Source organism: Pseudophryne corroboree, chromosome 10 (assembly GCF_028390025.1).
Source record: "Pseudophryne corroboree isolate aPseCor3 chromosome 10, aPseCor3.hap2, whole genome shotgun sequence".
In the NCBI taxonomy this organism is placed as follows: domain Eukaryota; kingdom Metazoa; phylum Chordata; class Amphibia; order Anura; family Myobatrachidae; genus Pseudophryne; species Pseudophryne corroboree.
The window spans coordinates 13,970,021-13,994,124 of record NC_086453.1 but is presented as its reverse complement, the minus strand read 5'-3'; the positions used below and the strand labels follow the sequence as shown (position 1 = coordinate 13,994,124).

Sequence of the window (24,104 nt, the reverse complement as noted above, 5' to 3'; positions counted from 1 at the left end):
ATTGGGACATGAAGGTAAGCATCCTTGATGTCCAAGGACACCATAAAATCCCCTTCTTCCAGATTCGCTATCACTGCTCTGAGTGACTCCATCTTGAACTTGAATTTTTGTATGTACAGGTTCAGAGATTTCAGATTTAGAATAGGTCTTACCGAGCCGTCCGGCTTCGGTACCACAAATAGCGTGGAGTAATACCCCTTTCCCTGTTGTAGAAGGGGTACCTTGATTATCACCTGCTGAGAATACAGCTTGTGAATGGCTTCCAATACCGTCGCCCTGTCTGAGGGAGACGTTGGCAAAGCAGATTTTAGGAACCGGCGAGGGGGAGACCTCTCGAATTCCAACCTGTAACCCTGAGATACTACCTGCAGGATCCAGGGGTCCACCTGCGAGTGAGCCCACTGTGCGCTGAAATTCTTGAGGCGACCCCCCACCGCCCCTGAGTCCGCTTGTAAGGTCCCAGCGTCATGCTGAGGCCTTTGCAGAAGCCGGGGAGGACTTCTGCTCCTGGGAAGGGGCTGCTTGCTGCAGTCTCTTACCCTTTCCTTTGCCTCGGGGCAAATATGAATGTCCTTTTGCTCGCTTGTTCTTATAGGAACGAAAAGGACTGCGGCTGAAACGACTGCGTCTTTTTCTGCTGGGAGGGGACTTGAGGTAAAAAGGTGGACTTCCCGGCTGTTGCCGTGGCTACCAAATCCGATAGACCGACCCCAAATAATTCCTCCCCTTTATACGGCAATACTTCCATATGCCGTTTGGAATCCGCATCGCCTGACCACTGTCGTGTCCATAGACTTCTTCTGGCAGATATGGACATCGCACTTACTCTTGATGCCAGAGTGCAGATATCCCTCTGTGCATCTCGCATATAAAGGAATGCATCCTTTAATTGCTCTATAGTCAATAAAATACTGTCCCTATCCAGGGTATCAATATTTTCAGTCAGGGAATCCGACCAAGCCACCCCAGCACTGCACATCCAGGCTGAGGCGATTGCTGGTCGCAGTATAACACCAGTATGTGTGTATATACTTTTTAGAGTATTTTCCAGCCTCCTATCAGCTGGATCCTTGAGGGCGGCCGTATCAGGAGACGGTAACGCCACTTGTTTGGATAAACGTGTGAGCGCCTTGTCCACCCTAGGGGGTGTTTCCCAGCGCGCCCTAACCTCTGGCGGGAAAGGGTATAACGCCAATAACTTCTTTGAAATTAGCAGTTTTTTATCAGGGGTAACCCACGCTTCATCACACACGTCATTCAATTCCTCTGATTCAGGAAAAACTACAGGTAGTTTTTTCAGACCCCACATAATACCCCTTATTGTGGTACTTGCAGTATCAGAGATATGCAAAGCCTCCTTCATTGCCGTGATCATATAACGTGTGGCCCTACTGGAAAATACGTTCGTTTCTTCACCGTCGACACTAGATTCGGTGTCCGTGTCTGGGTCTGTGTCGACCGACTGAGGCAAAGGGCGTTTTACAGCCCCTGACGGTGTTTGAGTAGCCTGTACAGGTACTAACTGGATTGCCGGTCGTCTCATGTCGTCAACCGACTTTTGCAGCGTGCTGACATTATCACGTAATTCCATAAACAAAGCCATCCATTCCGGTGTCGACTCCCTAGGGGGTGACATCACCATTACCGGCAATTGCTCCGCCTCCACACCAACATCGTCCTCATACATGTCGACACACACGTACCGACACACAGCAGACACACAGGGAATGCTCTGATAGAAGACAGGACCCCACTAGCCCTTTGGGGAGACAGAGGGAGAGTTTGCCAGCACACACCAAAGCGCTATAATTATATAGGAACAACCTTATATAAGTGTTGTTTCCTTATAGCTGCTTAAATATATATAATATCGCCAAAAAATGCCCCCCCTCTCTGTTTTTTACCCTGTTTCTGTAGTGCAGTGCAGGGGAGAGCCTGGGAGCCTTCCTAGCAGCGGAGCTGTGTAGGAAAATGGCGCTGTGTGCTGAGGAGATAGGCCCCGCCCCCTATTCCGGCGGGCTCTTCTCCCGGTTTTTCTGAGACCTGGCAGGGGTGAAATACATCCATATAGCCTCATGGACTATATGTGATGTATTCTTTTTAGCCAGAAATGTATTAACATTGCTGCCCAGGGCGCCCCCCCCCAGCGCCCTGCACCCTCAGTGACCGCCGGTGTGAAGTGTGCCTGAGCGCAATGGCGCACAGCTGCAGTGCTGTGCGCTACCTCATGAAGACTGAAAAGCCTTCAGCCGCCGGTTTCTGGACCTCTTCTTACTTCGGCATCTGCAAGGGGGTCGGCGGCGCGGCTCCGGTGACCCATCCAGGCTGTACCTGTGATCGTCCCTCTGGAGCTAGTGTCCAGTAGCCTAAGAAGCAAATCCATCCTGCACGCAGGTGAGTTCACGTCTTCTCCCCTAGGTCCCTCGTTGCAGTGAGCCTGTTGCCAGCAGGACTCACTGAAAATAATAAAACTATCAAAACTTTTACTCTAAGCAGCTCTTTATGAGAGCCACCTAGATTGCACCCTGCTCGGACGGGCACAAAAACCTAACTGAGGCTTGGAGGAGGGTCATAGGTGGAGGAGCCAGTACACACCACCTAGTGGTCAAACTTTTAAATTTTGTGCCCTGTCTCCTGCGGAGCCGCTATTCCCCATGGTCCTGCCGGAGTCCCCAGCATCCACTAGGACGTCAGAGAAATACTATTTTCTCTTACGTCCTAGAGGATGCTGGGGACTCCAAAAGGACCATGGGGTCTATACCAAAGCTCCAGACCGGGCGGGAGAGTGTGGACGACTCTGCAGCACCGATTGAGCAAACATGAGGTCCTCCTCAGCCAGGGTATCAAACTTGTAGAACTTAGCAAAAGTGTTTGAACCCGACCACGTAGCTGCTCGGCAAAGTTGAAGTGCCAAGACCCCTCGTGCAGCCGCCCAAGATGAGCCCACCTTCCTGGTAGAATGGGCCTTCACTGACTTCGGCAACGGCAATCCAGCCGAAGAATCCAGCGTGCAATAGTCTGCTTGGAAGCAGGATTTCCAATCTTGTTGGAAGCATACAGGACAAACAGAGCCTCCGTTTTCCTAACAAGAGCCGTTCTGGCGACGTAAATTTTGAAAGCTCTTACGACATCAAGAGATTTCGGAACTGCCATGGCATCCGTAGCCACAGGCACCACAATAGGTTGATTAATGTGAAACGAAGACACCACCTTCGGCAGAAATTGTTGACGAGTCCTCAATTCCGCTCTATCCACATGAAAAATCAAATATGGGCTCTTGTGAGACAAAGCCGCCAATTCTGACACTCGCCTGGTAGACGCCAAGGCCAACAACATGACCACTTTCCAAGTGAGAAACTTTAACTCAACCTTTCGCAAAGGGTCAAACCAGTGAGACATAAGAAACTGCAACACCACTTCAAGATCCCACGGTGCCACGGGTGGCACAAAAACGGAGGATGGATATGCAGCACTCCCTTCACGAAAGTCTGAACCTCAGGAAGGGCGGCCAACTCTTTCTGAAAGAAAATAGATAAAGCTGAAATCTGCACTTTGATGGAACCCAATTTCAGGCCTGCATCCACGCCTGCCTGCAAAAAATGGAGGAACCGACCCAAGTGAAACTCCTCCGCAGGAGCTGCTTTGGTTTCACACCACGACACATATTTTCTCCAAATACGGTGATAATGTTTTGCCGTGACCTCCTTTCTAGCCTTAAGGAGAGTGGGGATGACTTCCCCGGGAATACCTTTACGAGCTAGGATCTGGCGTTAAACCTCCATGCCGTCAAACGTAGCCGCGGTAAGTCCGGAAACACGCATGGCCCCTGCAGTAACAGGTCCTCTCTTAGAGAAAGCGGCCAAGGATCTTCTATGAGCAATTCCTGAAGATCCGGATACCAGGCCCTCCGTGGCTAATCGGGAACAACGAGTATTGCCCGAACCCTTGTTCGTCTTATGATCCTCAACACCTTTGGAATGAGAGGAAACGGAGGGAACACATAAACCGACTGAAACACCCACGGAGTTACCAGGGCGTCCACTGCACTGGCTTGGGGGTCTCGTGACCTGGAAAATACCTCGGAAGCTTCTTGTTGATGCGAGACGCCATCATGTCTATTTGAGGGATTCCCCAACACCTTGTTACCTCTGCAAACACCCCTGGATGAAGGGCCCACTCTCCTGGATGGAGATCGTGTCTGCTGAGAAAGTCTGCTTCCCAGTTGTCCACGCCCGGAAGGAAAACTGCTGACAGAACGCTCACGTGCTGTTCCGCCCAGCGGAGAACTCTTGTGGCCTCCGTCATTGCCGCTCTGCTCTTTGTTCCGCCCTGGCGGTTTACATATGCCACCGCTGTTATGTTGTCCGACTGGATCAGGACAGGTAGACCTTGAAGAAGGTTCTTCGCTTGCAGAAGGCCGTTGTAAATGGCTCTTAACTCCAGAACATTTATGTGGAGAGAAGATTCCTGGCTTGACCATTTTCCCTGGAAACTTCTTCCTTGTGTGACTGCTCCCCAGCCTCGGAGACTTGCATCCGTGGTCAGCAGGACCCAATCTTGGATTCCGAATCTGCGTCCCTCTAGAAGGTGAGAACTTTGCAGCCACCACAGGAGAGAAATTCTGGTCCTGGAAGATAGACTTATTTTCCGGTGCATGTGCAGGTGAGCCCCGGACCATTTGTTCAGCAGATCCCACTGAAACACCCGGGCATGAAACCTGCCAAATGGAATGGCTTCGTAAGCCGCAACCATCTTCCCTAGCACTCGAGTGTATTGATGAATCGACACTCTTGCCGGTTTCAGCACCTCCTTGACCATGGTCTGGATTTCCAGAGCTTTTTCCGCCGGAAGAAACACTCTCCGCAGTTCCGTGTCTAGGATCATGCCCAAGCAGGGCAGCCGAGTTGTCGGAATCAACTAAGACTTTGGCAAATTGAGAATCCAACCATGATGTTGCAGAACCATCAAGGAGAGTTCCACGCTTCTTAGCAACTGCTCTTTTGATCTCGCCTTTATTAGGCGATCATCCAAGTACAGGATAATTGTGACACCCTGCTTGCGTAGGAGTACCATCATTTCCGCCATCACCTTGGTGAAGACCCTCGGGGCCGTGGAAAGCCCAAACGGCAACGTCTGAAATTGGTAATGACAATCCTGCACCGCAAATCTTAGGAAGGTTTGATGAGGAGGATATATCGGGACATGTAAGTAGGCATCCTTTATGTCGACTGACGCCATAAAATCCCCTCCTTCTAAGCTGGAAATCACAGCTCGAAGAGATTCCATCTTGAACTTGAAAGTTTTCAAGTATGGATTGAAGGATTTTAGGTTCAGAATCGGTTTGACCGAGCCGTCCGGCTTCGGCACGACAAAGAGGCTCGAATAGAACCCTTCCCCCCGTTGGGACGGGGGAACCGGGACAATGACCCTCTGTTGACACAGTTTTTGTATCGCAGCGTTTACTACTTCTCTTTCTGGAAGAGAAACTGGCAAGGCCGATTTGAAAAAGCGGCGGGGGGGGGGGGGGGCATCTCCTGAAACTCCAGTTTGTACCCTTGGGACACTATGCTTAAGACCCACGGATCCAGGGCCGATTGAAACCAGACCTGACTGAAGATTCGGAGACGGGCCCCCACCGGCACGGGGAGCCCCAGCGTCATGCGGTGGACTTGGCAGAGGCGGGGGAGGACTTTTGGTCCTGGGCGCCAGACACAGCAGGTGACCTTTTTCCCCTTCCTCTACCCTTTGAAGCGAGGAAGGACGAACCCCTTCCTTTTTTTTATTTATTAGGCCGAAAGGACTGCATCTGAGAATGGGGCGCCTTTTTCTGCTGTGCAGGAACATAAGGAAGAAAAGATGACTTACCCGCAGTAGCGGTAGACACCAGGTCAGCAAGGCCGTCACCAAACAAGACACTACCTTTAAAAAGGAGAGCTTCCATAGCTTTCTTGGAGTCGGAATCTGCATTCCATTGATGAATCCACAGCGCCCTCCTGGCCGAGACTGCCATGGCATTGGCCCTTGATCCCAAGAGGCCAATATCCCTCGTTGCATCCTTTAGGTAATCTGCAGCGTCCCTGATATAACCAAGAGTCAAAAGAATGTTATCCTTATCAAGGGTATCCATATCAGAAGCTAAATTATCAGCCCACTTAGCAATAGCACTACTCACCCACGCCGACGCCACAGCAGGCCTGAGAAGTGCACCAGTAGTAACGAAAATGGCCTTCAACGTCGTCTCCTGCTTGCGATCTGCCGTATCCTTGAGGGCAGCTGTGTTAGTAGATGGAAGCGCCACCTTCTTGGACAGCCGGGACAGAGCCTTGTCCACGTTGGGTGACGACTCCCATTTCTCCCTGTCGTCAGAGGGGAAAGGATATGCCATAAAAATTATCTTGGGAATCTGCCACCTTTTGTCAGGCGACTCCCAAGCCTTCTCACAAAGAGCGTTCAGTTCATGAGAGGGGGGAAACTTCACCTCAGGCTTTTTCCCTTTAAATAAACAAACCCTTGTATCTGGAACCGGAGGTTCCTCAGAAATATGTAAAACATCTTTAATAGCCACAATCATGTACTGAATACTCTTAACCACTTTCGGATGTAAACTGGCCTCATTGAAGTCGACACTGGAATCAGAGTCTGTGTCAGTATCTGTATCTGCCATCTGGGTAAATTAACGTTTTTGTGACCCTGAGGGGGTCTGTACCTGAGACAAAGCGTCCTCCATGGATTTTCTCCATGTTTGAGTCTGAGAATCAGATTTATCCAGCCTCTTAGACAATAATGCCACGTTTGCATTCAATGTACTCAACATATTTACCCAATCAGCAGTCGGCTGTGCCGACAGTCATTCCCAAATCTTTCTCCGTGCCCCCAGTAACTTCCTCTGGGGAGGAACCCTCAGCCTCAGACATGTCGACACACAGTACCGACACACCCACACTCACACCGGCCAAATAGGGGACAGACCCACAGGGAAGCCTGTAGAGAGAACACAGAGGGAGTAAGCCAGCTCACAACCCAGCGCCCATATACTACTAAAGAAATAATATATGATGGCTGCGCTGTAATTCACACATATATAGCACCAAATTGCATGTGCCCCCCCCCCCCCCCCCCCGTTTTGCTCCCCAGATACTTGTAAGGAGAGTGGAGGTCCGGGCCAGCGTCTCTGCAGCGGTCTATGAAGAGATAAAATGGCGCTGGTAAGCTGTGCGGCTAAGCCCCGCCCCTTCCCGGCACGCTGTAGTCTCGCTTAAATGTAAAATTTTTTATACTGGCGGGGGTATCGTACACGGTGCCCGGGCACCAAATATGCCTTTTTTGCCAGTGAAAAAGCCCCTCAGTAACTTGCTGCCCAGGGCGCTTCCCCCTAGCGCCCTGCACCCTGTAAGTGCCGTTGGTGTGTGGGACCATGGAGCGCAGCGCGACCGCTGCGCTGTACCTCCGTTACGGAAGTCTTCTGCCGTCACTGAAGTCTTCTGTTCTTCTAATACTCACCCGGCTTCTTGCTTCTGTGAGGGGGGTGACGCCGCGGCTCCGGGAACAAGCAGCTAGGCGAACCAAGTGATTGAACCTTCTGGAGCTAATGATGTCCAGTAGCCTAAGATGCAGAGCCCTTAACTAAGAAGAAGTAGGTCTGACTTCTCTCCCCTCAGTCCCACGAAGCAGGGAGCCTGTAGCCAGCAGGTCTCCCTGGAAATAAAAAAATAAGATTTTACTTACCGGTAAATCTATTTCTCGTAGTCCGTAGAGGATGCTGGGGACTCCGTAAAGGACCATGGGGTATAGACGGGCTCCGCAGGAGATAGGGTACTTTAAGAAAGACTTTGGATTCTGGGTGTGCACTGGCTCCTCCCTCTATGCCCCTCCTCCAGACCTCAGTTAGGGAAACTGTGCCCAGAGGAGAGGGACAGTACGAGGAAAGGATTTTAGTTAATCTAAGGGCAAGATTTATACCAGCCACACCAATTACACTGTACAACCTGTGATAACTATCCAGTTAACAGCATGAACAACAACATAGCCTAGGTTCAAACCGATGAAGCTATAACATCACCCTTATGTAAGCAATAACTATATACAAGTCTTGCAGAAGATGTCCGCACTTGGGACGGGCGCCCAGCCTCCTCTACGGACTACGAGAAATAGATTTACCGGTAAGTAAAATCTTATTTTCTCTAAAGTCCTAGAGGATGCTGGGGACTCCGTAAGGACCATGGGGATTATACCAAAGCTCCCAAACGGGCGGGAGAGTGCGGATGACTCTGCAGCACCGATTGAGCAAACATGAGGTCCTCCTCAGCCAGGGTATCAAACTTATAGTATTTTGCAAAGGTGTTTGAACCCGCCCAAGTAGCCGCTCGGCACAGCTGTAGTGCCGAGACCCCTCGGGCAGCAGCCCAAGACGAGCCCACTTTCCTAGTGGAATGGGCCTTGACTGATTTAGGCAACGGCAACCCAGCCGTAGAATGCGCTTGCTGAATCATGTTACAGATCCAGCGAGCAATAGTTTGCTTTGAAGCAGGGGCACCAATCTTGTTGGTCGCATACAGGATAAACAGTGCATCCGTTTTTCTGACTCTAGCCGTTCTGGCTACGTAAATTTTCAAAGCCCTGACCACATCAATTGACTCGGAATCCTCCAAGTCACGTGTAGCCACAGGCACCACAATAGGTTGGTTCATATGAAAAGATGACACCACTTTTGGCAGGAATTGAGGACGGGTCCGCAATTCCGCTCTATCCATATGGAAAATCAGATAGGGGCTTTTATGTGACAAAGCCGCTAATTCCGACACTCGCCTAGCCGAAGCTAAGGCTAATAACATGACCACCTTCCAAGTGAGATATTTTAACTCCACCGTTTTAAGTGGTACAAACCAGTGTGACTTAAGGAACTTAACACCACATTAAGGTCCCAAGGCTCCACCGGAGGTACAAAAGGAGGCTGAATATGCAGCACTCCCTTCACAAAACTCTGAACTTCTGGGAGAGAAGCCAATTCTTTTTGAAAGAAAATGGATAGGGCCGAAATCTGAACCTTAATGGAGCCTAATTTTAGGCCCAAAATCACTCCAGTTTGTAGGAAGTGAAGGAAACGGCCCAGATGGAATTCTTCCGTAGGAGCATTCCTGGCCTCACACCAAGAAACATATTTTCGTCATATACGGTGATAATGTTTAGATGTCACGTCCTTCCTAGCCTTTATCAGCGTAGGAATGACCTCATCCGGAATGCCTTTTTTCCCGCTAGTATCCGGCGTTCAACCGCCATGCCGTCAAACGCAGCCGCGGTAAGTCTTGGAACAGACATGGGCCCTGTTGCAACAGGTCCTGTCTTAGAGGAAGAGGCCACGGATCTCCTGTAAGCATTTCCTGCAGATCCGGATACCAGGTCCTTCGTGGCCAATCTGGAACAATGAGGATTGTTCTCACTCCTCTTTTTCTTATTATTCTCAACCCTTGGGTAAGATAGGAAGAGGAGGAAATACATAGACTGACTGGAACACCCACGGTGTCACTAGGGCGTCTACCGCTACTGCCTGAGGGTCTCTTGACCTGGCGCAATAACTCTGCAGCTTTTTATTGAGGCCGGACGCCATCATGCCTATCTGTGGCAATCCCCACCGAATTGCAATCTGTGCGAAGACTTCCTGATGAAGTCCCCACTCTCCAGGACGTAGGTCGTGTCTGCTGAGGAAGTCTGCTTCCCAGTTGTCCACTCCCGGAATGAACACTGCTGACAGTGCGCTTACATGATTCTCCGCCCAGCGAAGAATTATGGTGGTTTCCGCCATCGCCACTCTGCTCCTTGTGCCGCCTTGGCGGTTTACATGAGCTACTGCGGTGACGTTGTTTGACCGGATCAGAACCGGTTGGTCGCGAAGTAAGGTCTCCGCTTGACGTAGGGCGTTGTATACGGCCCTTAGTTCCGAGATGTTGATGTGAAGACAAGGCTCTTGACTTGACCAAAGACCTTGGAAATTTCTTCCCTGTGTGACTGCTCCCCAACCTCGAAGGCTCGCGTCCGTGGTCACCAGGATCCAGTCCTGAATGCCGAACCTGCGGCCCTATAGAAGGTGAGCACTCTGCAGCCACCACAGGAGAGATACCCTGGCCCTGGTGGATAGGGTGATCAACTGATGAATCTGTAGATGTGACCCGGACCACTTGTCCAGTAGGTCCCATTTGAAAGTCCTCGCATGGAACCTGCCGAAGGGGATGGCCTCGTAGGCCGCCACCATCTTCCCCAGTACTCGAGTGCATTGATGAACTGACACTCTTTTTGGCTTTGACAGGTCTCTAACCATGCTCTGGAGTTCCTGGGCTTTTTCCGTTGGGAGAAAAACCCTCTTCTTTTCCATGTCCAGAATCATGCCTAAAAATGATAGCTGAGTCGTTGGAATCAACTGCGACTTTGGCAGATTTAGGATCCAGCCGTCTTGCTGCAGCACTCTCAGGGAGAGTGACACGCTTTTCAGCAACTGATCTCTCTTTTATCAGGAGATCGTCCAAGTATGTGATAATTGTGACCCCTTGCCTGCGTAGGAGCACCATCATTTCCGCCATTACCTTGGTGAAAATCCTTGGGGCCGTGGACAGCCCAAACGGCAACGTCTGAAACTGGTAATGACAGTCCTGTACAGCGAATCTCAGGTACGCCTGATGAGGAGGATAAATGGGGACATGAGGGTATGCATCCTTTATGTCTAGTGATACCATAAAATCCCCCCCTTCCAGGCTGGAGATCACTTCCCGGAGAGATTCCATCTTGAATTTGAACTTTTTTAGATACAGGTTTAGGGATTTTAGATTCAGAATGGGTCTGACCGAGCCATCCGGCTTCGGGACCACAAATAGGGTTGAATAGTACCCTTTTCCCTGTTGCATTAGGGGAACCTTGACAATCACTTGCTGTTGACACAGCTTTTGTATTGCAGCTAAAACTATTTCCCTCTCTGGGGGAGAAGCTGGCAAAGCCGACTTGAAAAATCGGCGAGGAGGCACCTCTTCGAACTCCAGTTTGTAGCCTTTGGATACAATTTCTATCGCCCAAGGATCCAAATCTGACAGAACCCAGACCTGGCTGAAGAGTCGAAGACGTGCCCCCACCGGCGCGGACTCCCGCAGCGGAGCCCAAGTGTCATGCGGTGGATTTTGTAGAAGCCGGGGAGGACTTCTGTTCCTGGAAACTAGCCGTTGTAGGCATTCTTTTCCCTCTACCCTTACCTCTGGCGAGGTAGGAAGAGTCCCGACCTCTTCTGGACTTATGCGACCGAAAGGACTGCATCTGATATTGAGGTGTTTTCTTTTGCTGTGGGGGAACATAAGGCAAAAATGAAGATTTACCCGCGGTAGCTGTGGAAACCAGGTCAGCGAGGCCCTCCCCAAATAAAACCTCACCCTTGTAAGGCAAAGTTTCCATATGTCTCTTTGAGTCGGCATCACCCGTCCATTGGCGGGTCCACAGGACTCGCCTAGCAGAAATCGCCATGGCATTGGCTCTTGAACCCAACAGCCCCACGTCTCTCGCAGCGTCTCTCATATATAACGCTGCATCTTTAATATGACCCAAGGTCAATAAAATGCTATCCTTATCTAGGGTGTCAATGTCAGATGACAAGTTATCTGAACATGCTGTTATTGCGTTACATACCCATGCCGACGTAACTGCCGGTCTGAGCAAGGCACCCGTATATGTATAAATTGATTTTAAGGTAGTCTCCTGTCTGCAATCAGCAGGATCCTTGAGGGCTGCCGTGTCTGGAGACGGTAGCGCCACCTTTTTGGACAAGCGCGTCAAAGCCTTGTTCACCCTGGGTGAGGATTCCCACCGTAACCTGTCCTGTGCGGGGAAAGGATACGCCATAAGAATCCTCTTGGGAATCTGCAGTTTCTTGTCTGGAGTTTCCCAAGCTTTTCAAATAAAGCGTTCAGTTCATGAGATGGGGGAAAGGTTACCTCAGGTTTCTTCTCCTTAAACATGCATACCCTCGTGCCAGGCATCGAGGGGTCCTCTGATATGCAAAACATCTTTTATTGCAATAATCATATAATGAATACTTTTGGCCACCCTTGGGTGTAACCTCGCATCATCGTAGTCGACACTGGAGTCAGAATCCGTGTCGGTATCAGTGTCTGCCACCTGGGACAGGGGACGTTTATGAGAGCCCGAAGGGCCTTGTGACACAGTCAAAGCCATGGATTGACTCCCTGTTTTTTCTCTGGACTCTGCTTTGTCCAATCTTTTATGTAATAAAGACACATTTGCATTTAAAACATTCCACATATCCAACCAATCAGGTGTCGGCGTCGCCGACGGAGACACCACAAATCATCTGCTCTACCTCCTCCTTAGATGAGCCTTCCGCTTCAGACATGTCGACACACACGTACTGACACCCCCACACACACTGGGATACACAATTATGGGGACAGCCCCCCAATAAGGCCCTTTGGAGAGACAGAGAGAGAGTATGCCAGCACACACCCAGCGCCACTGGACACTGGAATAAATCCCAGACTGTACAGCGCTTTTTATAGAATAAATAATACATTCACTACGCCAATTAAATGTGCCCCCCCCTCTTTTTTTGCCCTCTGTACTTGCTCAGCAGGGGAGAGTCCGGGGAGCCAGCTTCTCTGCAGTGTGCTGTGGAGAAAAATGGCGCTGGTTAGTGCTGGAGGATCAAGCTCCGCCCCCTCAATGGCAGGCTTCGGTCCCGCTCAAATTCTTTATACTGGCGGGGGGTTTCAATATACTGCCTCCGCGGTATCTAATCTATTAGTCAGTGTCCCTTGAGGTTAATATTGCTGCCCAGGGTGCCCCCCTGCGCCCTTACAGTGCCTGCTGTGTGTGTATGTGTGGGACCTCAGTAAAGATCTGAAGTCTTCTGCCGCCTGTGAAGTTTTCTTTCTTCTTATACTCACCCGGCTTCTATCTTCCGGCTCTGTGAGGAGGACGGCGGCGCGGCTCCGGTACGAACAGCGAGGACGACACCTGTATTCCGACCCTCTGGAGCTAATGGTGTCCAGTAGCCTAAGAAGCAGAGCCTATCATTTAAGTAGGTCTGCTTCTCTCCCCTCAGTCCCACGATGCAGGGAGCCTGTTGCCAGCAGTGCTCCCTGAAAATAAAAAACCTAACAAAAAGTATTTTCAGAGAAACTCAGTAGAGCTCCCCTGCAGTGCATCCAGTCTCCTCTGGGCACAGGATCTAACTGAGGTCTGGAGGAGGGGCACAGAGGGAGGAGCCAGTACACACCCATCTAAAGTCTTTAGAGTGCCCATGTCTCCTGCGGAGCCCGTCTATACCCCATGGTCCTTACGGAGTCCCCAGCATCCTCTAGGACGTAAGAGAAAATGCTCTGTTCCTGGACTTTCGTGGTAATGTATGATCGCCATCACCTGTGGTGAAACACCTTTCTTTTCAATTAACTAGCTGACCACAGGTGATGGCAATCATACATTACCAGGAAAGTCCAGGAACAGAGCATTTTCTCCCTCATTGGAGAGGGTCAGGTAGGCAAGTATGGATGAGGGGACACTAATGAGTGTAACACACTGAGATGAGGGGACATTAATGAGTGTAACAGAGATGAGGGGACACTAATGAGTGTAACATACAGAGATGAGGGGACATTAATGAGTGTAACACAGAGATGAGGGGACACCAATGAGTGTAACACAGAGATGAGGGGACACTAATGAGTGTAACACAGAGATGAGGAGACATTAATGAGTGTAACACAGAGATGAGTGGACATTAATGAGTGTAACACAGAGATGAGGGGACACTAATGAGTGTAACATACAGGGATGAGGGGACACTAATGAGTGTAACACTGAGATGAGGGGACACTAATGAGAGTAACACACAGAAATTAGGGGACACTAATGAGTGTAACACACAGAGATGAGGGGACACTAATGAGTGTAACATACAGAGATGAGGGGACACTAATGAGTGTAACACTGAGATGAGGGGACACTAATGAGTGTAACACACAGAAATTAGGGGACACTAATGAGTGTAACACACAGAGATGAGGGGACATTAATGAGTGTAACACAGAGATGAGGGGACACTAATGAGTGTAACACAGAGATGAGAGGACATTAATGAGCGTAACACAGAGATGAGGGGACATTAATGAGTGTAACACAGAGATGAGGGGACACTAATGAGTGTAACAGACAGAGATGAGGGGACACTAATGAGTGTAACACTGAGATGAGGGGACACTAATGAGTGTAACACACAGAAATTAGGGGACACTAATGAGTGTAACACACAGAAATGAGGGGACACTAATGAGTGTAGCACACCACTGTTGGGGGGGAAGGTAATTACTGTGATACCCAGGTGAGGTCGCCCCCTGATAACCCCCAGGCCTATGGTGACCCTCCTGGATACATGTCCCATTGCCCCGGCCTGCGACGCTTACCTCAAGGTACTGGTAGATGTTAGAAGAACCAAATGGGCTAAAGGACCTCTGACGTCAGGGGGAGGAGCTAGGCCTGTGTGATTGTCCACATGCTGCTTCCACCCCAAAGGATTATGGGAGAGTTAGTCCTAAATACAGAACACAGTGTAACTCCACACCGGCTGCAGAAACACAACACCCAGAGTGCACTGCGGGCTGCTCGGTCACGTGGCGGGAGGCAGCCAATCATAGCAGCTTCGCCTCGAGCTGGCCTGCGCCGGGCCTCTCTTAGCTACTCGGGCGGGAGATGGCGCTAGTCAGAGTCGGGCGCCGCGGGGGCGGGGCTTAGCGGTACCGATAGTACGTGGCCACCTGTGAGGTAAGTGTCCCGTTACTACGCTTCAGCACGTCACACCAATATGTGTCTGTCCTATAGTGTGTGCCCCAAAGCACCCCAACCCCCACAACGCATCGGACGGTCATGGGTATGCGACTATGCGTTATGTTCATCTTACATAGGCGATACCGCCGCTACAGAGACCGCAGAGCGAAGATGTGAGGTGAGTGATGGCTGTAACAACCTGAGGAGGCATTATATATATATATATATATATATATATATTTATTTATTTCTGCAGCTGGGTACACTTGATTCCACAGGGAATAACATCGGGGTGTAGAGTAGGATTTTGATCCGAGGCACCAACAGGCTAAAAGCTTTGACTGTTCCCAAGATGCATAGCACCGCCTCCTCTATAACCCCGCCTACGTGCACAGGAGCTCAGTTTTAGGGATGGACATCGGAAGCGCATCATCGAATGGTGGATGGGCTTCCACCATCGAATGTTCCGATGTGATGGTAGTTAACCATCACATTAAAAGCATTTGATGGAAAATCCATCGCAATGTTTGCGCATGCGCAATTTTCTTAGTTTGCGCATGCGCAATAGGCCACACAGTTGCTTAATGGGGGCGGGCTAGAGGTGGGACTGAGGGCGGGCTAGGTGTAGTACTGAGGAAGGGGCACAGCCACCGTTACAGTAACATACAGTAAGTGATGCCACTGCCAGTTATCTGAATTGACGCCACGGACAGTGAGTAGAGAGATACCGCCAGGCTCCTCATTGCTGCTGCTACAGTGTCAAGAGCTGTGCCCTGATTGGTTCTCAGAGTGTCAGAGAGCCAATCACAGCAAGCAATCTGCTCTGTTGCCTAGCAGCAGCCTGGGAGAGGGGAGGGACCAAGAGCGTCACGTTGGAGGCACAGAGACAACCTCCAATAGGTCACCAAGCTGTTTCCCCGATGCAGGGACAGCAGCAATACAGGAGCAGAGGCACCGCAATTTAAGTAAGGTAACCATCGGAAGCCCATCACATTCTTTCCATTCGATGGCGGCAAACATCGGAATGCCGCCATCGAATGGTAAAAACACTAACATCAGAACAAAAACATTGATGGTTGCAAACCATCGTGATTCGATGTCCATCCCTACTCCGTTTGTAAGTTGGTGCCTAACATGGAGTGCTGCTCCAGCAGCCCTGAAAAGAGCTTTTATATTGGAAAATAGAAGACTTCAAGGGCTGCAGCATAGGTATTGTATACTAGATGTCATTCTGATATCTCCTGCTGCAGCTCCATCACCTCCCCCGGCGGCGCTGTATACTCCCGCGCCCTGGTTGCCGGGTACTTACAGCGGAGGCTCCGGTCTCCATCAGGGCACACACAAGCACCGCTGCTCTCCAGGATCTTGTGGCCGCACTCAGGGAGGAGGTAAGAGGGTCACCCAGGCGGGACCCGCTGAAATCGCAATCCGGCACGGTTTCTAGGAGATGGGCCGCGCGCGCTGGGGTGGATACTTTGTCAGTACAGGGACCCCACTAGACCACCAGGGCAAGGGCACAGGTCGGATTTTAGTAAAAATCCGTTTTAACAAGGCCCGCAGTACCCGGTGGTGAAGTCCAGCAGAGGGGATAAGGCTCTGACCTGTAGCCCCTCCCCCAGCCGCCATTTACTGCAGATGTTCCCGCCCTGGAGCTGCATCTCTCTCCCTCACTCCCTGTCAGCGTTTGGGCGCCATTTCTCACATGCTGCGCTGATCCTGGGACTGCTGGGCACTGTCTCCTCTGTAAAGCCGCCTGCATCATCAGCGCTGTGCTTTTACAGGACACTTAAGTATTAAGTGTCCTGTAAAAGTCTTAAGTATACATGTCATTTGGACAGTGTTAGTTAAGAAAGAGTATATACATTCAGGGTTATTTAGTACAAGTACCCTGTGATATACATCCAGTGTCACTGTGCATTGTTATATCTATATTACTATATAGCATTACTCTGTAGTCGTTACTTAGTATTTCTAGTCCAGTGAAGTTTTATTGTTGTTTGTAATAATTATTGCATTGTACATGTGATTGTGTGTGCCAGTAGCTGCCGTGTGATTTCTGTTCCGTGTATCCCACAGTTGTTGCTATCCCTATATTCTATACCCTGAGGGGGCTGTTTGCGTCATGGTCCTATAGATAGTGTTTTCACAGGATATACTTGTTTGGTATTTTTCTTTGTGAAGTTACAGTCACCGTATACCTCTTAAATCCCCTATTTTGTGGTCTGCTTGCAGCCACACCGTAAGGGGGTTTCTTGACAGGTATTCTGTCTGCTCTTATTGTACTTTTGGTCACCCTGAGGTTGCGCATACAAATAATGTCTGCTCAAAAGGGTGAGGACTCCAGGGCTGATCCTGCACCAGGCAGTGCTGATGCCATGGATGGTCATGAGGAAAATATAGCAGCTGAGGGTTGAGGTACTGGGGTTCTGCACCCCAGGGTCAGTCGGCAGCACCAGGGGCAGAACAAGTCCCGCCGCGGGCTACCTTCTCCAATCTACTGACTACGCTGGGAACTAGACTTATTCCCCCTATGGGACCTCCTGTGCCATTACAGCCACATATTGTCCCTGAGGTTAATCCGCCATGGGCGGATACTCTGTCTGCACAGTTACAGCAATTAAACCAGTCTCTGGTTAAACAGAAAGCTAACCCTCGCCCGCCTAAGACCAAGGGGTCTTCTAAACGGGCCATTTCCTCCTCACAATCCACGCATGTCCCGGATACTTCTTCTGATGAAGATGGCGCTTACACTGACCCCACTGTCACAGATGGGGAGACTCTGACACAAGTGGATGTCCCTGACCTTTTAGAGGCCATCAGGCTCATTCTTCAGATTGAGGATGACGAGAAGCCTCCTACTACCTCTAAGAAACCAGATAAGTTTAAACATCAGAAGGTGACTAAATTGCTTCTACCTCATTCTGACCACCTGGTTGACATACGTCAGGAATCCTGGGAATCTCCAGGTACAAAATTTTTGCTGTCTAAAAAGATGCTGGCTCGTTAACCTCTCGCGGCAGAGATTAGTAAAAATTGGGAAACCCCACCTCCGGTGGACTCTCAGGTTGCACGCCTGGTGGTGTCCTCGGCTCTGCCTGTCACTACAGTCACCTCCCTGAAGGAACCGATGGATAAGCGTGTGGAGGGTTGCTTTTAGTCCATTTACACTCTTACAGGGGCTGTGCATAGACCCACTATAGCGGCTGCCTGGGCGGCGAAAGCTGTTGAAGCCTGGGTTCAGGAAGTTGAAGCGGAACCACCTTCTAATTTTTCTGATAATGCTAGACAGTGCATTTCCTATATAATTACGGCCTCTCATTACATTCAGGAGGTGGCTTCTGATGCAGGTGTCCTGGTGGCCAAGGCGTCTACTATGTCCATTCTGGCCCGCAGGATTCTCTGGTTGCGTTCCTGGTCTGTTGACCTGGACTCTAAAAATACGTTGGAAGTGATACCTTTTAAGGGGAACATACTTTTTGGGGAAGACCTCAACAAGATTGTTGCTGATTAAGCGTCAGCTAAGACTGCTTGTCTACCTAGTACTACTCCTTCGGTTCTGAATCTACCAAGCCCAAACCAAAACGTGCCTGGGCTGCCCGTCAACCTGCTTCCAAAACGGATAAGCCTGCCGCATGACGGGGCGGGCCTACACCTGGGGGATCCCATGGTAGGAGGCCGACTTCTACGGTTTGCTCAGATGTGGTTACAGACCACTTCGGATGCCTGGGTAAGGGAAGTCGTCACTCACGGTTACGCCGTCTCTTTCAAGAAATGTCCCCCTCATCGGTTTTGCTTAACGAACATCCCTTCGGATCAGGTAAAAGCAAAAACGTTCCATCTGGTGGTGCAATCTCTCCTGGATACAGGAGTGATAGTGCCGGTGCCTCAGGCTCAGAGGGGCAGGGGGTACTATTCCACGCTGTTTCTAGTCCCGTAACCGGATGGGTCCTCTCGGCCCATTCTCAACCTCAACTCTTTGAACAAATTTGTGAAGGTTTCCAAGTTCCATATGGAAACTCTTTGTTCTATTTTCTGGCCTTGCAGCCCATGGACTACATGGTATCCCTGGACATACAGGATGCATACCTACATATCCCTATTGCTATTTCGCATCAGCAGTACCTGCGGTTTGCTATTGGCAACCTACATTACCAATTTCAGGCCTTACCTTTTGGTCTGACCATGGCTCCATGAATTTTCACCAAGGTCATGGCGGTTATGACTGCTCTCCTTCGCCGTTGGGGCATCAGGATCCTACCATATCTGGACGATCTGTTGATCCTGGCAACCTCACCAGAGGTCCACTTCCTACAAGCCCATGGGTGGCTCATCAACTGGAAGAAATCATCCCTGGTCCCTGCTCAGAGCATGCCGCCCCTAGGAGCGTTGTTGGACACACACTACCAGCGGTTGTTTTTGTCTCCGGACAAGGTCCTGAAGCTTCAGGACAAAGTAAGACACTTCCTATCTCGCCCACGTGTGTCGATACACTCGGCGATGCAAGTACTGGGCCTCATGGTGTCGGATTTCAACATGGTAGAGTGCTCAATCTCACTCCCACCCTCTCCAGAAGTTGATTCTCTCCAAATGGGACGGCTTACCACACCAGATCAGGATTCACATGATCTCCGTAACTCCGGAGGTTTGCCTGTCTCTGTCATAGTGGCTCCAGGATCAACGTTTGAGCAGGGGTCATCACTTCTGGATCTCCAACTGGGTCTTGCTGATGACGGATGCCAGTCTGAGGGGTTGGGGCGTGGTATTGGAGCAACCCTCTCTTCAGGGTCGTGGACCAAGGAGGAGTCTCTCCTCCCGATAAACATTCTGGAACTGCGGGCAGTGTTCAATGCACTGACACTAGCCCTGCCTTGGATACAGAACAGGCCTGTTCAAGTACAGTCAGACAACACCACCACGGTGGCATACATAAATCATCAAGGCGGCACTCGAAGTCGCATGGCAATGAGGGAAGTGTCAAGGATACTTCAATGGGCAGAACGCCATCTGCCAGCCGTATCGGCACTGTTCATTCCGGGAGTCCTCAACTGGTAAGCGGACTTCCTCAGTCGTCAGGACGTACACGCCGGAGAGTGGAGTCTTCATCCAGAAGTATTTCAACTCCTAGTGGACAAGTGGGGCCTACCAGATGTAGACCTGATGGCGTCTCGACACAATCACAAGGTTCCGGTCTTTGGAGCAAGAACAAGGGATCCTCAAGTAGCGTTCGTGGACGCCCTAGCAATTCCATGGAACTTTCGACTGCCGTACGTGTTCCCTCCGGTGTCACTCCTGCCCAGGGTAATCAGGAAGTTCAAGCAAGAAGGGGGAATCCTACTTCTACTTGCTCCAGCGTGGCCCAGACGGCATTGGTTCTCAGACCTGCAGGGTCTCTCGATAAAGCGTCTTCTTCTACTTCCACAGCGCCCAGGCCTCCTCGTTCAGGGCCCTTGTGTCTACCAGGATCTGGCCCAACTGGCTTTGACGGCGTGGCTCATGAAACTTCCGTCCTAAGGGCCAAAGGTTTTTCTGAGGCGGTCATTCAAACTATGTTGAAGGCCCGTAAGGCGGCTTTGGCTCGTATTTATTACAGGGTCTGGAATTCTAATTTCACATGGTGTGCTGCTAAGAATGTTGACGTATTCAAGTTCAGTACTGCCAATCTGGGCCTGGACTTAGGCTTGCGTCTGGCCTCTCTCAAGGTATATATTTCGGCCTTGTCAATCTGGTTTCAGAGAAAGATTGTGACTTTGCCTGATGTTCATACTTTCAGGGTGTTCTCCGAATTCAACCTCCCTACATGCCTCCTGTGGCTCCTTGGGATTTGACGGTTGTTCTTGACGTTTTACAAGAGGCTCCTTTCGAACCTCTAGTGTCGGTGGACCTTAAATGTCTTACGCTTAAAGTCTTGTTTATGCTGGCTATTGCCTCTGCTAGACGGTTTCAGATTTAGGTGCCTTATCCTGTCGGTCACCTTACCTGGTTTTTCACCGTGACCGGGCGGTTCTTCGGACCCGACCTGGTTATCTGCCTAAGGTGGTGTCTTCTTTCCACCTTAACCAGGAAATTGTGGCTCCGGCATTTACCTCTCCAGGTTTGTCATACAAAGAGAAGTCTTTGCATGTGATACGGGCTCTCCGTATTTATGTGAAAAGAACGGAGTCAGTTCGGAAATCTGACTCTCTGTTTGTTCTTTTTGGTTTTCACAAACGTGGCTGGCCTGCTAATAAGCAGACCATGGCCAGATGGATTAGAATGGTGATTGCACATGCTTATGTTCCAGCTCCTGATACCATTAAAGCCCATTCTACTCGGTCTGTTGGACCTTCTTAGGCGGCCCGCCGTGACGCGACCCTTGAACAATTGTGCAAGGCGGCGACGTGGTCCTCAGTGAACACGTTCATAAGGTTCTATGCCTTCGATACTTCCGCCTTCCAGGATGCTTCCTTTGGTTCTTGTGCCCGCTACAGTGTGTCCCCTCCCATGAGGAACTGCTTTCGGACATCCCCAATGTTATTCCCTGTGGTATGCAGTGTACCCCTGCTACAGAAAATGAGATTTATGGTAAGAACTTACCTTTGTTAAATCTCTTTCTGCGAGGTACACTGGATTCTACAGGGCGCTGTAAAGTTCTGATTATTTCTAATAAATATTTAAAATGCCAGCGTTAATATATGCTGCGGACGCAAGGCGCATCTTATTGCCATGTACGATAAAAGTGTGCTGTACGTCGCAAACACTACATCCCTTAAGAGAAAGCAAGCACTTGCACACAGTGTATTACTGAGGTCCAATGCTCAGAGATGTATATATTTGATATTAAAAGGATATGCATACAATATAACACATGTACAGTATATATATGGTTACATTGTTACAATTACACAAGATGCAGTTGTAGTTACATAAGGATCAATTGCAGCCAGCATACTTCACCCTATTTGCTCAATGCACAATCCGCTCCATCTTTGAATCTGCCCCAACAGCAACGAAAAACAAAACAGCCCTTCTTGGGTGAGGGGAAATACCTACATCCTGTGTATTGGGGGAAGTACATGTCTGGGACTGAGTCTTCTGTTATTGGTCCAGGGGAGGGTGATCTCTCATTCATGATGTGTTATTGGTCAGTTCATATGCAAGCAACGTCCAGCCTTGAAGATGACATCATAGGGATTAGCCATGCTGTCTTCCAGGAAGTTCTTTGTTCACTTTAGAATTGTTGCTTCATATTCCTACATTTAATCATAACTAATCGTTGCAATGTGCTACAATCTACCCATTGCTATCAAATTAACACACTCATTCCACTGATCATTTTGACACCAAGCATGATATGTTTATATTGTTCCGTTCCAATAATACATATATATCTGATGTTATAACGCTCTTATATAAATACATTATAATGTCTGGTGCTTGACATGTTTAATTTATGTGTTGTATGAAATATGTGTTCAATTTGTCTTTGTGGCTTGTCTGTGCGAATGCGTATGCTACCATATATCGCTGTGCACGCTGCGTGTATGTGCACGCACAGCGACCCATCTGTTTGGAGTTTGTATTTGCTGTGTATGTAATATTTTTGACTTCGACAGCGCCCACCCTGACGCACTTAGCTTCTTTGGGTCTGTATGGCATTAGCCGCTGATACCTTCTCCTATCGTGAGAATGTGGCTCTGTGTGGCTACTAACTGTTGTCGTCTCTTTTCTACCTGCTACTGCATTGGACTGGTTAACAAAACTGAGCTCCTGTGCACGGAGGCGGGGTTATAGAGGAGGCGGTGCTATGCATCTTGGGAACAGTCAAAGCTTTTAGCCTGTTGGTGCCTCGGATCAAGATCCAACTCTACACCCCAATGTTATTCCCTGTGGAATCCAGTGTACCTCGCAGAAAGAGATTTACCATGTCCTTGGAAAAAGAGGCAGCACTCTGAGACTTTCAAATCATAACAACTTGTATTGGTGCAAAATTGGTGCAGTGGCTCTCCTGGAGATTCGCACAGCAGCCAAGCAACCAGTCACTATTGTTAGCGCCGCATTACAGGGAAGAAGATGCACTCAACAAACTACAGCTCCCAGCAGCCCTAAGGCATACCTCCCAACATGACCCTCTCCAGGAGGGACACAATGCTCTGCTCCTGGACTTCACTCTTAATTTATGATTGCCATCACCTGTGCTGAAATACCTTTCTTATCCATTAACCTGTTCAAAACAGGTGTCAGCAATCATAAATTAAGAGACAAGTTCAGAAGCAGAGCATTTTGTCCCTCCTGGAGAGGGTCATGTTGGGAGGTATGCCTAAGGGCCGGAATGCTCCTGCACTAAGGGCTGCTGGGAGCTGTAGTTTATTTAGTGCATCTACTTCCCTGTAATGCGGTGCGTTGGGACACCGGCGGTAACAATAGTGACTGGCTGGCAGAACTGTGTGACTGGCTGAATCAATGTAAAAGGTGAGAGTGCTGTGCAGCGTTTCTCGCCCAATCAGCTGTGGACTGGGTGTGACAGACCTGCCACTAACCCAATGAGAGCTCCTAGCCATGCCCAGCATGACACTACACACCCACTGCACTGCACAGCACTGTCACCTTTTACATGGATTCAGCGTCCGTACATTACCCTCCGCGATATCACCCTCTCTATCCGTTACATTAGCCATCTTGGCACTTCCAGGCCGGCAGCCCAGGTGCTGTGTTGCGGAGTCAGGGCCTCGGGGGATCTGAGTGTGGCTGTGGTGGGGAGGCACTTCTGTGACATCACACGCAGAGCATGGTCCGTGGCTCAGAGAGTATGCGGCGCAGGGAGGGCTATGAAAGCCTTCCGCTGCGCCGCTTTCATACACATCTATGCCGGTGGGATATGTACAGTGCCGTACCTGGTGTGGGGGACAGGACTAATGTACAGTGCCGTACCTGGTGTGGGGGCCAGGACTAATGTACAGAGCCGTAGATGGTGTGGGGGACAGGACTAATGTACAGTGCCGTACCTGGTGTGGGGGACAGGACTAATGTACAGTGCTGTACCTGGTGTGGGGGACAGGACTAATGTACAGTGCTGTACCTGGTGTGGGGGACAGGACTAATATACAGTGCTGTACCTGGTGTGGGGGACAGGACTAATATACAGTGCTGTACCTGGTGTGGGGGACAGGACTAATGTACAGTGCCGTACCTGGTGCTGAGGACAGGACTAATGTACAGTGCCGTACCTGGTGTGGGGGACAGGACTAATGTACAGTGCCGTACCTTGTGTGGGGACAGGACTAATGTACAGAGCCGTAGATGGTGTGGGGGACAGGACT

General features: G+C 50.0%; 2 long non-coding RNA genes across 4 annotated transcripts in view; one reads left to right on the top strand and one right to left on the bottom strand.

Annotated features, from left to right (window-relative positions):
* Nucleotides 1-14,614, bottom strand: part of LOC134965768 (uncharacterized) — a 32,444-nt gene extending 17,830 nt beyond the window's left edge. The window contains exon 1 of the long non-coding RNA XR_010188513.1: nt 14,448-14,614. This is a non-coding gene — a long non-coding RNA (uncharacterized LOC134965768). The remainder of the gene's footprint in view (nt 1-14,447) is intronic.
* Nucleotides 14,615-14,618: 4 nt separating this feature from the next.
* The window catches only part of LOC134965767 (uncharacterized), a 168,719-nt gene continuing 159,233 nt past the window's right edge, over nt 14,619-24,104 (top strand). Inside the window, exon 1 of one of the 3 annotated variants that reach the window (XR_010188511.1) lies at nt 14,619-14,805. This is a non-coding gene — a long non-coding RNA (uncharacterized LOC134965767). The remainder of the gene's footprint in view (nt 14,806-24,104) is intronic. The other 2 variants (XR_010188512.1, XR_010188510.1) reach the window with 2 other exon arrangements.